Raw genomic sequence first — 13,088 nt, forward strand, 5'->3', positions numbered from 1 at the left:
GCTCATAAGTATTTCACATTTTGGGCAAGTTTTGAGTGAAAAAAAAAAACACCAAAATTTAAATAAATTACAACATATGCAGAATAAAAATTAAGATTTAAATAAAATCACTACTGAAAATCTCTATGAACCAACCTAGAATACAACTAGGGCAGTAGGAAAAATAACACACAAAACTTTTATTCTTTTAAAAAATGCAATGAGAATTTTCTATTTCCTTACACGAAATAAAGGAATTATTGTAATCGCGAAAAATTTTTGATACCATATTTCAACAAAAATATCTATTTTGACCACTCTCGAATCGATTTGAACCTTTTTCCCCATGATATCTGTACGTATGAACAATGTTGTTATTTTTCTTTGAATTTTATGTTGCGCAAGAATAAAGGACTTTTTCCCAAAACGGACTGTAAAATGGATTTAAAATGCATTCAGGAGAAATTTTTTCAGACGTCTGTACGTACGTATCTCGCATAACTCAAAATTGAGTAGCTTCAAAACGTTGTAATTTTGTATATGAGACTGCTAGAACATGTAACATTGCATCTCCCTCTTTGGTTGTAATCGGCAGTATGAATATATGTATAATACATATGCTGTTACCCATTCGGGAAGCTCAGTTTTTTTTTTTTTATTATTATTCTTATATGTTGGTAAATTGTGATTTTTTGCTTTAAATGTGACTGAATTATGTTGTTCTTATATTCCGGATAAGCTCATCTGCATGCAATAGTTGCAAAATTAGCAACAATTTAAAAGTTGTTTGATTGTTACTAAGGCTAACGAAGCCGCCATTTGTTTACATTTTAAACTTTTGTTTGTTTTGAAAATGTTTTGTGTTTTTATACATTTGTTTCTTGCCGTGAAGTGAGAACTAAATTGATTGAATAAGAAATATATCTCTAATGAAATTCGAGGAAATAAGTTTAAATGAAGTGTGGCAAATATGTGTGTAATTTAATAGGACGTATGAGGAAGTAATGTGTATCCATATGAGATTTTTTATATACAGCGTTACTGTATTTCACTCATTGTAAATTTAGAAACGATTGTATGTTTGTAATATGTTTTATAAAGAACGTGCATGATAGGCAACGCATTTCTAGGTTGGCTGTTATATAAAATAGTTAATGTGTATGTTATTTGTTGCTTTAAATTTTATAAAATTATTTTAAAAAAACCCCTGGCGGCCGAATCCTTAGTGCTCGCGGGTCAGATTCAGCCCTCGAGCCGTAGTTTAAAAACCGCTGGTCTAAGGAGACTATTTCTGGTTTTCAGAATTTCATTCTCAATTTAGATTATTTTTTATTTTTAGCTGAAATGGGCGTTAGCCCAGAAGGGCTATTAGTGCCGAAACGGCATTTTGCATCGATTCACTATAAATGTCCGTTTCACTTTTCAAACTGTTGCCACAAAATATTATCTCTCTGTGCTATATTTAAAGAAATTAAATAATGAAGAATCTTCATGAATGTATGTATGCTTCTCGCATTGTGAAAAACAAACGGTATCTAGAGCCATCAAACTTTGAATAACGCAGACCTCCACCCGAACATGGATACCTGGAAGCCTGAATTTAGAGTTTCAAATTTGTTGTATTCTCTGTTTCGTATTTTGTAAAACTTTAACGAATTTTTGATTAACAAACTCAACGAATTCAAAGTGAGCAATTTCAATGTACAGAAAAAAACAAAATTATCTCCATCGCGCGAGACTGTATATTACAAATTCTGAAGATATGTTCTTAAATAATTTTAGCCCAAAGGCACATTAGCCCAAATGATTTCGAAGTGTAAACTCGAAAGAATTTCATATTTTTGTTTTCTTTTTAACTTTTTTATTATTTTCTTTCACATTTGCTTTTTTCATCATTTTCCCGCCTTTACAATGCTATTGTACATTTGTTTATTTATTTTATTAGTGCTATAACTTACTTTTACAAGTCTCTTACGAGAAATTAGAATTAGAGTTAACAAAAAAAGAAAAATACTATAATACGGCAAAAATAAAATAAAAAATGACTGTAATTAATAAAACATTTCAAAAAAAAAAAAAAAAAAAAAGAATCGTATATGATAGACTTGCAGAAAATTAAAAATGGCATTTAATATAATACAGAAAATTTCTCCCTTGGAATGTGTGTGGGTTTGTCTTGTTATTAAGTATTGAATAGCAGAGAGTTATTTTCAGATCTCTTTACATTTCGAAAATGTTCCTTCGTCATCATCGAGAGAGGGACGACATTCATTTCCATAAGTTTTAATTAAATTCTACAGTCGTTAGGATATCAGAAGGAAATACCCAATAAAACTCTGTTCTTCTGGATCACAACGTCACGTATCTGGATATATTCACCAATCACAGAATCACATGGAATGACGGAAGGTTTTGCTAGAAAGTTCTGCGTCTCACCAACAGGTTAAATAGATAAGAACTTTAAGCACTGATGTATCGTTTGCATTCGAATCCTAGAGAACAAGGTTGCTGCATGGCCGTTTTCGCCTATTTTCGCAAATGTACCGTGACACGTTTTCCTTTGAAAGACTCTCCAGGAAGCCTCCGCTTCGTTAACGCATGGTCTTCGTGTAGTTTGCCTGAATTAAAATCAAGTAACCTTCTAACCTATTGCACCATTTTGGATGCAGCTTCAAGTGCGTTTTGTAAAGAAGTTGTCTTCCAAGGTAAGATGTTTCGGAAAATTTGTTGATTTCTTTAGTTTCTCGTATTGGACAGGTATTGTGTTGCATGCAAATTCTCTGCATTAAATTTTAACCCAGTAATGTTAAGAGTGGCTAAAACTGTTAAATACGAACATCTTTTTCCTGTGAACGGTTTACTTTGACAAGCAGACTGGTTGGTTGAATTTTCACCGCTTACCTGGAAAACATTAATAGGAACCATATTACTGTGGACAGTCTTCCATGACTATATTCTTAAGATGACTGAAACAATGTTTATTGAACATATAAAATGATTGACTGTATAAAATAATTCTTGATTTAAAGGATAGAAAATAATCAGGCTCTTACCATGTTTTCGATATCTCGATACAAAAAGAAAAACAAAATTTTGTGCTGCAGTTGCTCTGGTTGATTTCGTTTGAAAGCCACCGCCGTATCAGAACTTCCGGGTCTTTGACATCTCTTATAGAATTATAGAACAATAAACTATTTAAAACAAATTTTTAAAATATATGCAATGGGCAAGTGCATAGAAAAGAAGCTATTGTGATATATTTGCTAACAGGCTATTGTGCAATTTTTGTCTACCTTATTCAACAAATCTCCATTTGCATAAAAAAAAATTTCCTATATATATGTAACTTACAAGTGATCAGACTTTAAGCATATTTAAAAGTATTCTAAATTTGACATATAATGAACGCTAGTAAAATGAAAGCATAGTATTAGTAATTTATAAATAGCTTAATACATGACTTTAATCAGAAAAATTATGAAATGCGACATTGCAAGAATAAGTTTGCTAACAACAATCGCGACAGTCTGTTTGCTATTCCAAACTGCAAGCACCAAATTTTCGAATAGACTACTAGGTTTCCATCAACGTCACTTAAAATCGAAGTTATATAGAATGGCTTCAATCCTTCAAAACAATTTCAGGACTCGTACAATGCATTAATCACATCTTTCTTCTCGAGAGGTCAACAGAGTCTGGACAACGTACTTCTACAAGAAATTAAGGTTCCCCGAATCGAAAAGTCCGTCAGGTCGTTGGTGGAGTACCGTTCTCTCTCAAACTTGACTTCATAATGAGAGATTGAGAATTCCACGTTCGTCCGTTAAAACGAAATATACTACCAGCATATCTAACCGGACAATCCTTGAACATTTTCCATAATTAAGTGATCTCTTTGAGCCTTGTGAAGTCATAATGTTGCGATTTATTTTTTCTGGGAACAGGTAACAAATATTAGGTAATAGGAACGTTTAAAACATTATAAGCCATTTTTAATTGTGGAATGTTTCTAATTACAATTAATAAATGCTTGGTATTTGTTCTCAATATTTCTTATTCTTAGAAGTTTAACAATACAACTAATTTAAAACTCCAGGGATACCAAATAATCAAATATGCCGGCCAATAGAACTTATGAAGACAACTCGAGCAATTTTATAAACGTAATTAAATCTATTGTGAGAATAGACTTTTAAACGAAACTTTGCATAATGATATCAGTCCGAAGAAAACTCTTCCAATTACATTTGAGTAGCAATGCTTGTTGCCTTGTCAGACAGCATTTGTATTGGATATATGCATGCTAAATTAAATCTACCAAACATTAAGGGCCGGACTACAGGATATTTATTGCATTTTGCGGTTTTCTTTAGCACACACATAACCCGCATACGTTATGTACCATGAATTCTCGAGTGTATGGTGGTTATGCGGTTTAATTCCTATAGGTTGATTCCAGAGGGATGACAGACCGCACTGGTTTATCTCGTGTGAATACAATCTAGGTTTCTTCCAAACTTCTTCCTGAAGGCATTCCTCCTGCGGTAAGTAGCTTGTGGATTGTTAGCTTTAATTAAACCAACTAACCAAAGGGATTTCTTTGTGAGAATCCTTTTTGTTTGAATTTTCAGCTTTAAGACATCGCCAGCGAATGTCTTAAAAGGTCTGTGGTTGGAGCTTCTGTGTAAGCAAGAAAAAAGGCTTCTGAAAATAATGAAGATTAATCGACTGTTAAAACCTTTTTACATAGTTTACAAGGAAATGGCATTTAAATTAAGTTTTAGACCAATATTTTTCTGAACAATCATCTTTTGCTTAGCGGTTGAACGGTAGAAATAGCTGGAAGCTGGTAGTTCAACCCGCGTTCAAACCCTGGAATAAATTTGCTGCATATTCATTCTCGTAGTTTTTCTTGGTAAGTACGAGCCAGTTACTCCTTAGTCCTCCAAGATAGCAGTCTTTGCCGTAGGCAGGTAGCATCGAATGCTTTGCCTTAATCTAAATAATCCAAACGTTCTCGGTTTGTATTTTATCAGATAAATCCGCGGCTTTTTATTTTACTTTCCGTTTCATTTCCATTATTTTTTGTATACGTTAGTCAAAAATTTCTAATTCAACAGAAGGAATTCTTTAGTCTGTTTGGAAGTATGATTACAGAATTCTGATACTGAAATAAAGTAAAATTTTAGAATATAACATATCTAAAAAAGGTTAATGTAATACAATTTGTCTTAACTCAGTTAATATGGAGTTTAAATATTTTTTTAGCTCGATGAAGCATTAAATCCGATTTTCATTCAATATTCAAATAAAGTGGAGTCGGATTTAACCAGTTTCACCATCGCAGTCATTAATTAAAAGAAATGGTTTTTCATTTCAAAGGCAATTTTTATTTCATCGTAATTTTTTTCATTATACCGAGAAGATGGCTTTTGGATCCAAAGGTGTTAAGTCGTACAGAATAGGGTATTATACATCATATTTTTGTTAAGGAAGCTTTAATTTTAAATAAATTCGTAATTTTTGTGTTTAATAATCTGTTGCTCTGAGTAGAATTATATGGAGAATAATCTGTATGCATATTGCATAATATGCATTTAAGAATCTGTAGCTCCAAAAGTGGCTGAATAGTTGAATACTAATAATTCGACATGGATTCGAACCCTGTCGAACGGGGGCTAGATGAATGCTTGATTTTAGTGGTTTCTCCAAGTGTAACATAAATACAAACCAGTTTCCCTTGGGAAATCCTCCACGAAGGAATGTCTGTTCCCTTGTATGCTTTATCGCACTAAAATGCCTTAAGAATTGGTATGGAACAAGTAATTTTAAAGAGCGACTTAATAACCCGCTAAAGTTTTATCTGAAGGGGCCGGTTTATCGAGAATATGAGTGCCATTTTACCAAGCCGTGTTTTGTTATGTGCGTTTTTCTGTTGAATATTTTAAAATACTTTGAACTTGAAATATTAATGCTTCAGATTTAATGGAAATTAATTGTTCAGTTATGGAGACGCGCGCTGAACAGTTTTCTTTAGGAATTTTAAACAATTTTAAGTTAACTTGGTAGTTAGCATTTTCTTTAATTCACTTCGATTGTGATAGTTTTCTCACGTTTAGAAAATTTATCTTTCGGAATATTTATTCTAATAAACTTTAAGAAATAGCTCAAGATATTTTCAAAATATTTCGACTTAACTGACTGTATTTACTTTATAAACAAGGCCATTTTCGCCAGAATTAAGAACGCATTTAATTTAACGGTGGGCGAAAGTTAATATTGGCGCAAATAACTTTTTGTCGAAAATTGATTAGCGCTTGTTAATCTAAGATTTTTAATTTAATCAGCTTGATATGTGCTTAGGTTATATATGATAATCTGTAAATACCTGAAATGTTCTGTCTCCGCGCGCAGTATGTAGGGGGTCATTTTCCCCATTGCGTTTTGGTAGACAGGAGAGGGTGCGATATCTTCAGTTTTTCTCGGACGCTAAAAACCCTTGCTACGCCTCTACAGAAAAGGTTCATTATTCTTACACGCAGATTCCTCTATTGCTGCAGGAGCATTTGACCAACTTAATTGTTACTCCGCGTAAATACTCTCGCCTATTTCATGTAGTGTATGTGGTGCCACCCCTTTTTTCTTTTTTCACAGAAGACTCTTATTTCTAGGAAGTAATTTCATTAATCGTTACTTATGTTTGCGGATAATTCCAATTATTCTCAAAAATTTACCGAAGTATACTTCTTTACCGAACAATAAAGTCGACAGCTGTTAAGAAAATGGCACAAATTTTCAAACCTCCGTTCTAAATTTTGGGTTCCAGTTTTACACATTGCATTTCCATACACTTTAGTGGTTTGAGAAATTGAATTTCTTCAGTGTCAATTTTCGTTTTCTAGTTTATTGGGGAAAATGTCATACTTCTGAAGAAATCGAACGCTTTTTCATAAACTGGCAAACTCCACAGTTCCATTACAATTTGTTTCCACAAAATTCTCAGTGTGAGGAAAAATACTCTTTAGAAAATAGAATGGTTAAATTTAAAATGTGTAAATATACGTGTGCTCAAACATGCGTGCGTGATACGCGCATATAAGGGTTCTCTATTTTCAAATGTATGCGCGAAAATGTTGAAATCGGGATGCTGATGGTCAGAAAGTACTTACTGACGTTAGGTACTGTTCGCATAGTTTCGCTTAATGACATAGCATCTAATCTTTTGAATATATTTTACATATAATACTATTGCCTTTAATTTCTTTTATGGAATTGGCAGAAAAAACGCCAATTAGAATCGGAAAACTACTGTAAGTGGTCGGTCATTTAAGCAGCTTCATAATGCGGTACATAATAAAATATGCATTTCCTCAGTTCAAACAAGGTTGCTTGAAAACATTTTTCAGTGTTTGTTTCATCATTTCAATGAGATGTTCTCACTAACCTTACCGAAGAGCAGCACCACGGCAAATGAGTTTCCATGTTACATGCTCCACAAATTCATTACATGCTCACATGTACTCGTCGATTAAACTGTTCCAAATCGATCAGTTTAAATATATTGGAAGCTCTAAATGTTCTCATCACTGCACACTGCTGGGAGCTAAACTCTTTCTCGACATAACTATTATCGATAAGATACTATAAGCATCTGTTGACAAAGACTTAACTAATTCTAAGTGAACTGCTCTATAAACGGTCCACATAAAAATGACAAGTCCGTGTCTTTTCTTTATTTCTGGCCATTAAAAGGTCGCAAAAAATAGGATGTTCACAAACTAATATTTCAGGTGTTCTAAATATTAAGGCTCATTCCTTTGATACGCGCCAGTTTTGATTCTTAAATTTCCTCATAAAACAGACGGAGTTCGTAAATTTGCATTATTTAGAACTTGAAGATTTCAGCTGAATTAGAACCTTTACTGTAAGATTAAGTTCATCGAACGGTGAGTTTCTATGCTTATTTTTACAGTTAAAGAAAATAGTTTCATTTATTCAACAACTCTCACCTTCTGTATGTACATAACTGGAAAATGCGTAGCTCAGCTAAGCACTTTAGTAGAAACTGATGAAATGACAAATCGTTTTTTCACCGAGTATTTCCACTTCATTCACTGTACCTTGCACTACAGAGTTGAAAGAGCCATACTCTTAAACGGCTCTTTCCTATATGGCTTAATTCACTTCTGACACTAGTTACACAATTATCAACATAAAGCTGTTGATTGATTTATGATTAGAATGTTTTAAATTTTATAATTTTTCTCTGAAATGGATTACAAATAATTACTGCTGCAAGCAAAAAAGGACCACTTAATTACGCCAAATTAAATTCGATGTCTGTATTGCTTCAGGGATGTCTTTAGTTGTTCATCTACAGAAATCTGAAAAAGTTCCTATCCTTCGAGAAGATAGAATGCCAGAAATTACGCCCATTTTTCTCTTGACGAAATAATTTTGAAGTTGTAGGAATTGATTCTTTTTCAACACAATCCTTAAGACCTGTATAACGCTTTTCCTTCATCAAAAGCGTCACAAACTAACCTTAATATTTTATAATTTATTCAAAACGTACACCTTGCACAAAAAATGGACAGTTCTATTTCTCCTGTTCTAGGCCCACTGAGGAAATTTAACTTGCGTTTCTCACGTCTCGAAAGCGCGAATTGGGATGTAAGCTAGATTTATATCCCCTTCCATGAGGGCCAGCCCCGCCCTTCTCAGACGGCACAAGCCGGCCATATGACCAAGTGGGACTGGCCAGTCTAATAACAAACGTACAGCAAGCGGTCCAACCATGCTCTTCTTTTAAATAAAATATATAAAGTCCAAAATTTGAGTCTCAGGGCCGAATTAAAATTCTATCTCTTTGGAAATTTACACTCATTGTTGTCTCTGAAAAATTTTTCAAATTTGAATAGGTCCTCTTAAAATCTTCCTTAAAGTTCTTTCTACATTTCTCTTGCCGTCCGGGTAAGTGTACATTCATCGATGACATACCTGGCGTTCCCAAACGTATCACATATTAGGCATTTATCATTACTCTGTATATGGAGCAGATTAAAATAATCCGGGAAACTCCCATGATTAGTCGGTAAGAAAACAGGAGAAGATCACCCTCCTGGCTCACGAAACTTCCTCCGTCGAACCACAAACGACGGCGACCAGCAACCCGGCTGTGCTCTCAGGGCCAAAAAATAATTCAATGTTTTTAAATCGCCTCAAGAAACCAAAGAATGAGTCCGATTAGAAGAAGGAAACTAAAAACAAACACAAAAAATACAACTCTTTCGGTTACAAACCTAATAGTTCAATCTTCAAAAGGATAGAGAAACATAAAATAACTAAATCAGAGAAAGGTGGTTAGTATAACAAATTAATATAAGGAAAAATGCACAAATTGCAACGATCACACAGTCATAAAACCTACACAAACTAACGGCCATACAACAAGAAACGCAAAACTAATTGCACACGGACATCTGGAAGGGCAAAAACAGCACCAAAGAGGAATTCCCAATTTCACCAATGATTTTAAACTCTAATCACTAACACTAAATTTCGAACCAACGAAAGGATCATCCGATCTAACCACTGAGATACTAGTTCTCAATGGTTCTTTGTAATAATAAACAAATTTCAATACATCTCGAATATCACAAAGTATACAGAGTCGGTTTCAAACATTAGTTTCTAATCTCAATGTGCTATTAACATTAAATATGTTGTAAGATTATCAATAGTGAGCCTACCTTGTGTATACATGAACATCAATAGAAGACAACCCATTACTAAAATTCTTTCGGGTTTACAATAATAAAACATTTCTTCAAAACATCAAGAGATAATTAAACACAAATAAAATTTTAACAATTTCAATTAATCAGACAAAATTAAAACTTTACAAATCGTTCACTTCATTATCGTGTCAACCACAAAATACATAAAATACTTTTAAATATAAGATTAAAAACATTTTCTGAAAACATTCAGTACATCCATTATATATAATAAAATATATTAAAAGCATATTAAATATTATATAAAAATAAAAATTCCAATAAAGTCGGTGTTTCACTAAAACTCGTTAAATTTCTCCATATCACAAATACAAAACATAACCATTAAATCACAACATTTAAAATTCATCAAACGCTATACATTACAAATATTTAAAATATTCAAAAGTTAAAGGATTGCTATATAAAAATTCCACATTCCACTTTATTTGTATTTATATAGCCCAGGACGGCCTCCACATATTTTACATATTTCCGTATGTCCGAGAGGTCTCCACTTTTGATGCCATGTTTTCCTTAAATTTTGAAAGATTTTGCTCACATAAAAATAGTGGTTAGCATCAGCAGATACCTCACATTTAGGGCATTGATCTGTCTCTTGAATATGAATTCTCGTCAAATAACTTGGAAATCTACAATGTCCTGTGAGAAACTGGTTCATATCAATGTTATTATGAAGTGCCATGTGTCTCTTGATCTGTAAAATTCGCAAGCGATCTTTATTTTTCTCTGATCCAGCCCATATGGATCGCCAATCATCCAAACAATTTTCTAAAATCACTCTATTCGCACTTTTCTTTGAACCTGGAATCTCAATATATTCAGTACAGTTAGAGAGCGCGGCATCCCTCGCCAGCACATCCGCCCTCTCGTTACCTAAATGCCCAACATGAGCCTTGACCCAATGCAATTTAATTTCAATCTGATCAAGAACTTCTCCAAATAACTTCATGTTAAAAACAGTATAATTAGTTGATACAGGACGATATAATATCTGCAACAACGATACAGTCGCTATATACATTGACAATGGAATGTCGTGGGACATTAAAACTTGTATACGTTAAGGCTTTTTCCAGCGCACAACTTTCTGCCTGGAAGACCGAATTTTAACCCCTTAACTGCCGCGGCGTTCATTGCCCCAGGCGTATATATACGTCCTTCCAAACTGCTATCATTTGCTTTGCGCTGCTACACCTAAAATTATTCGCAAAGTTAACGCATCGGCTGCGCATCTGGGGCAGTTAACGCATCGGCTGAGCAAGGCGTATATATATACGCCCGCGGCAGTTAAAGGGTTAAGAGTTCAATCTATATTGTTCACAGTGAATCTCAATACCATAAAAGTATACAACAAAGGCGGCACCAATCCTTCCCTCAATACGTGATCCGTCAGTGTATCCGTCAGTCATACATACCAATATTAGGTAATTCTTTATCATAGCTGCATACGATATTACTTGCAGGATGAATTAGCAGCCTATTAAACTTCTCAAAAGCATGTCTTGTAATCAAATCGTCCCCGTGTAACTTGGTCTAATCTACAATCTTAGTAAAAATTTATCGTAATAGGTCTTGTATAACAGAGAGCGGCGGTGTGCCGGCCAGGACGCATGGAACCTCTGTAGAGACCGTCCTAAAGCAACGTGTCATAGCCAAATACCAGCTCCTCTGTATTGTCTAATTTCATACACAGACGACAAAGTTCCCCTGCCCTGGAACCCCAACAACCTATGCCATACATAATGATAGGAATTATAACTTTTATATATTTCACAGATTATTTTACATTTAAAATTTAGGGTATGGGCTGTAAAGGAACGCTTATAAGAATAAAATATCATTAGTTCTCTTGTTAGTTTCTTTAAAATGTTTAGCGAAAGTCAGCTTGGAATCAATTGTAACTCCCAGATACTTCATGTAGTCAACAAATTTAATCCTTATTCCGTTAAGCCTGAGTTGTGGACTTCTACATTTTCTTCCGCCTTTAAGAAAAAACAAGGCATTGGTTTTTTCTAAACAATATTCAAGCCCCTCTTCAGTTTTCCATTTTTAAAAATAGTGATAATCTGAAACAATGTTTCCAGTTCTCCAGAGAGTCCTCTTTCGTTAGTACAAGGATGTCGTCGGCATATGCAACAATTTCCACGTCTTGTGGAAAGTCAACCCTCAACAACTTATTCAGATTCCAGAACAGGGGAGCACTACAAGAGCCCTGTGGACATCCTCTGTGAATCTTAACAATAGCATCATCGGTATCATCATAATCAATACCATTATATATTAGATCTCTCTCGAAAATATGAAAAATAACACTGAATAATATTCTGCGGTAAGTTTAAATCCGCTAATGTCTTCAGTAGAGAAAACCAATTGATCGAATCAAAAGCTGAGGTAATGTCCAAAGACAATACGACTGAATGCTTATAAGGTTTATTCTCGCCAATGAAATCCATCACTTCATACAATGCAGTATCTGTGCTATGACCCGGCAAAAAACCCTGTTTGTTACTCAGATGATTATCTTTCAAAATTCGATATAATCTATTTAGTAAGATCTTATCCAGTATCTTACCCATAAAATCTAGTAGTATAATAGGCCTTTTCTTGCCATTAGACTTGGGTATCAAAAGCATTCGACCTTTCTTCCACAAAGATGGGAAAACACCGTGAGAAAAACATTTGTTATAGAGTAAAAACATAAAATCAGGATAAAATTGCTAAAAAATCTTTAAAAAGCCAGCATGGATCCCATCAGGACCAGGAGCACTCTTAACATGGAGCCCATAAATAGCCCAAATTATTTCTTCGCGAGAAATTTCGGAATCGCAAACATCATTCTCATTCAATCATCTATTGCGGATAGTCTCCATATCCTCGGGTACTCCAAGTTTAAAAACCTCTTCAATAAATTTCATATTAATTTCTTTCTTATATTATCATTATTCGCAGGATTCACGATCATTCTTTTTCTCTTAACCTTACCCGAAGCACATCGCAAAAATCCATCATAATATAACTTATTTTCTAGAAAAATTTTATTAACGGATTCATATTTAACTCTGCGTAGTGTTCGTTTATATATAGCAAGTTCTTGTTCTGCAATTCCAGGAATCTGAAATCTCTTACGCAGAGCGCGTATTTTCCCTGCGTAATCTGGTAAGATCATTAGTCCACCATACGATGGCAGAAATATGCCGAGGCCTTAACCTTAACTTCTTAAAAATCTGAAACTTCAGATCTCCCGTAAATCTTCCGACAAAACTATCCACTTCCTCTGCAGATCCAGTTTCAAGTAACTCATCATAA

At 34.0% G+C, this 13,088-nt stretch overlaps 1 long non-coding RNA gene across 1 annotated transcript; it reads left to right on the top strand.

Moving 5' to 3' along the window:
* Nucleotides 1-2,319: 2,319 nt before the first annotated feature.
* LOC146996013 (uncharacterized) lies at nt 2,320-6,898 on the top strand. Its single transcript, XR_015042777.1, has 2 exons — nt 2,320-4,523; nt 4,611-6,898. It is a non-coding gene; the product is annotated as an uncharacterized LOC146996013 (long non-coding RNA).
* Nucleotides 6,899-13,088: the final 6,190 nt, after the last annotated feature.

Source organism: Stegodyphus dumicola, chromosome 8 (assembly GCF_044657685.1).
Source record: "Stegodyphus dumicola isolate Sdum_Otavi_A_Nest chromosome 8, ASM4465768v1".
NCBI lineage: Eukaryota > Metazoa > Arthropoda > Arachnida > Araneae > Eresidae > Stegodyphus > Stegodyphus dumicola.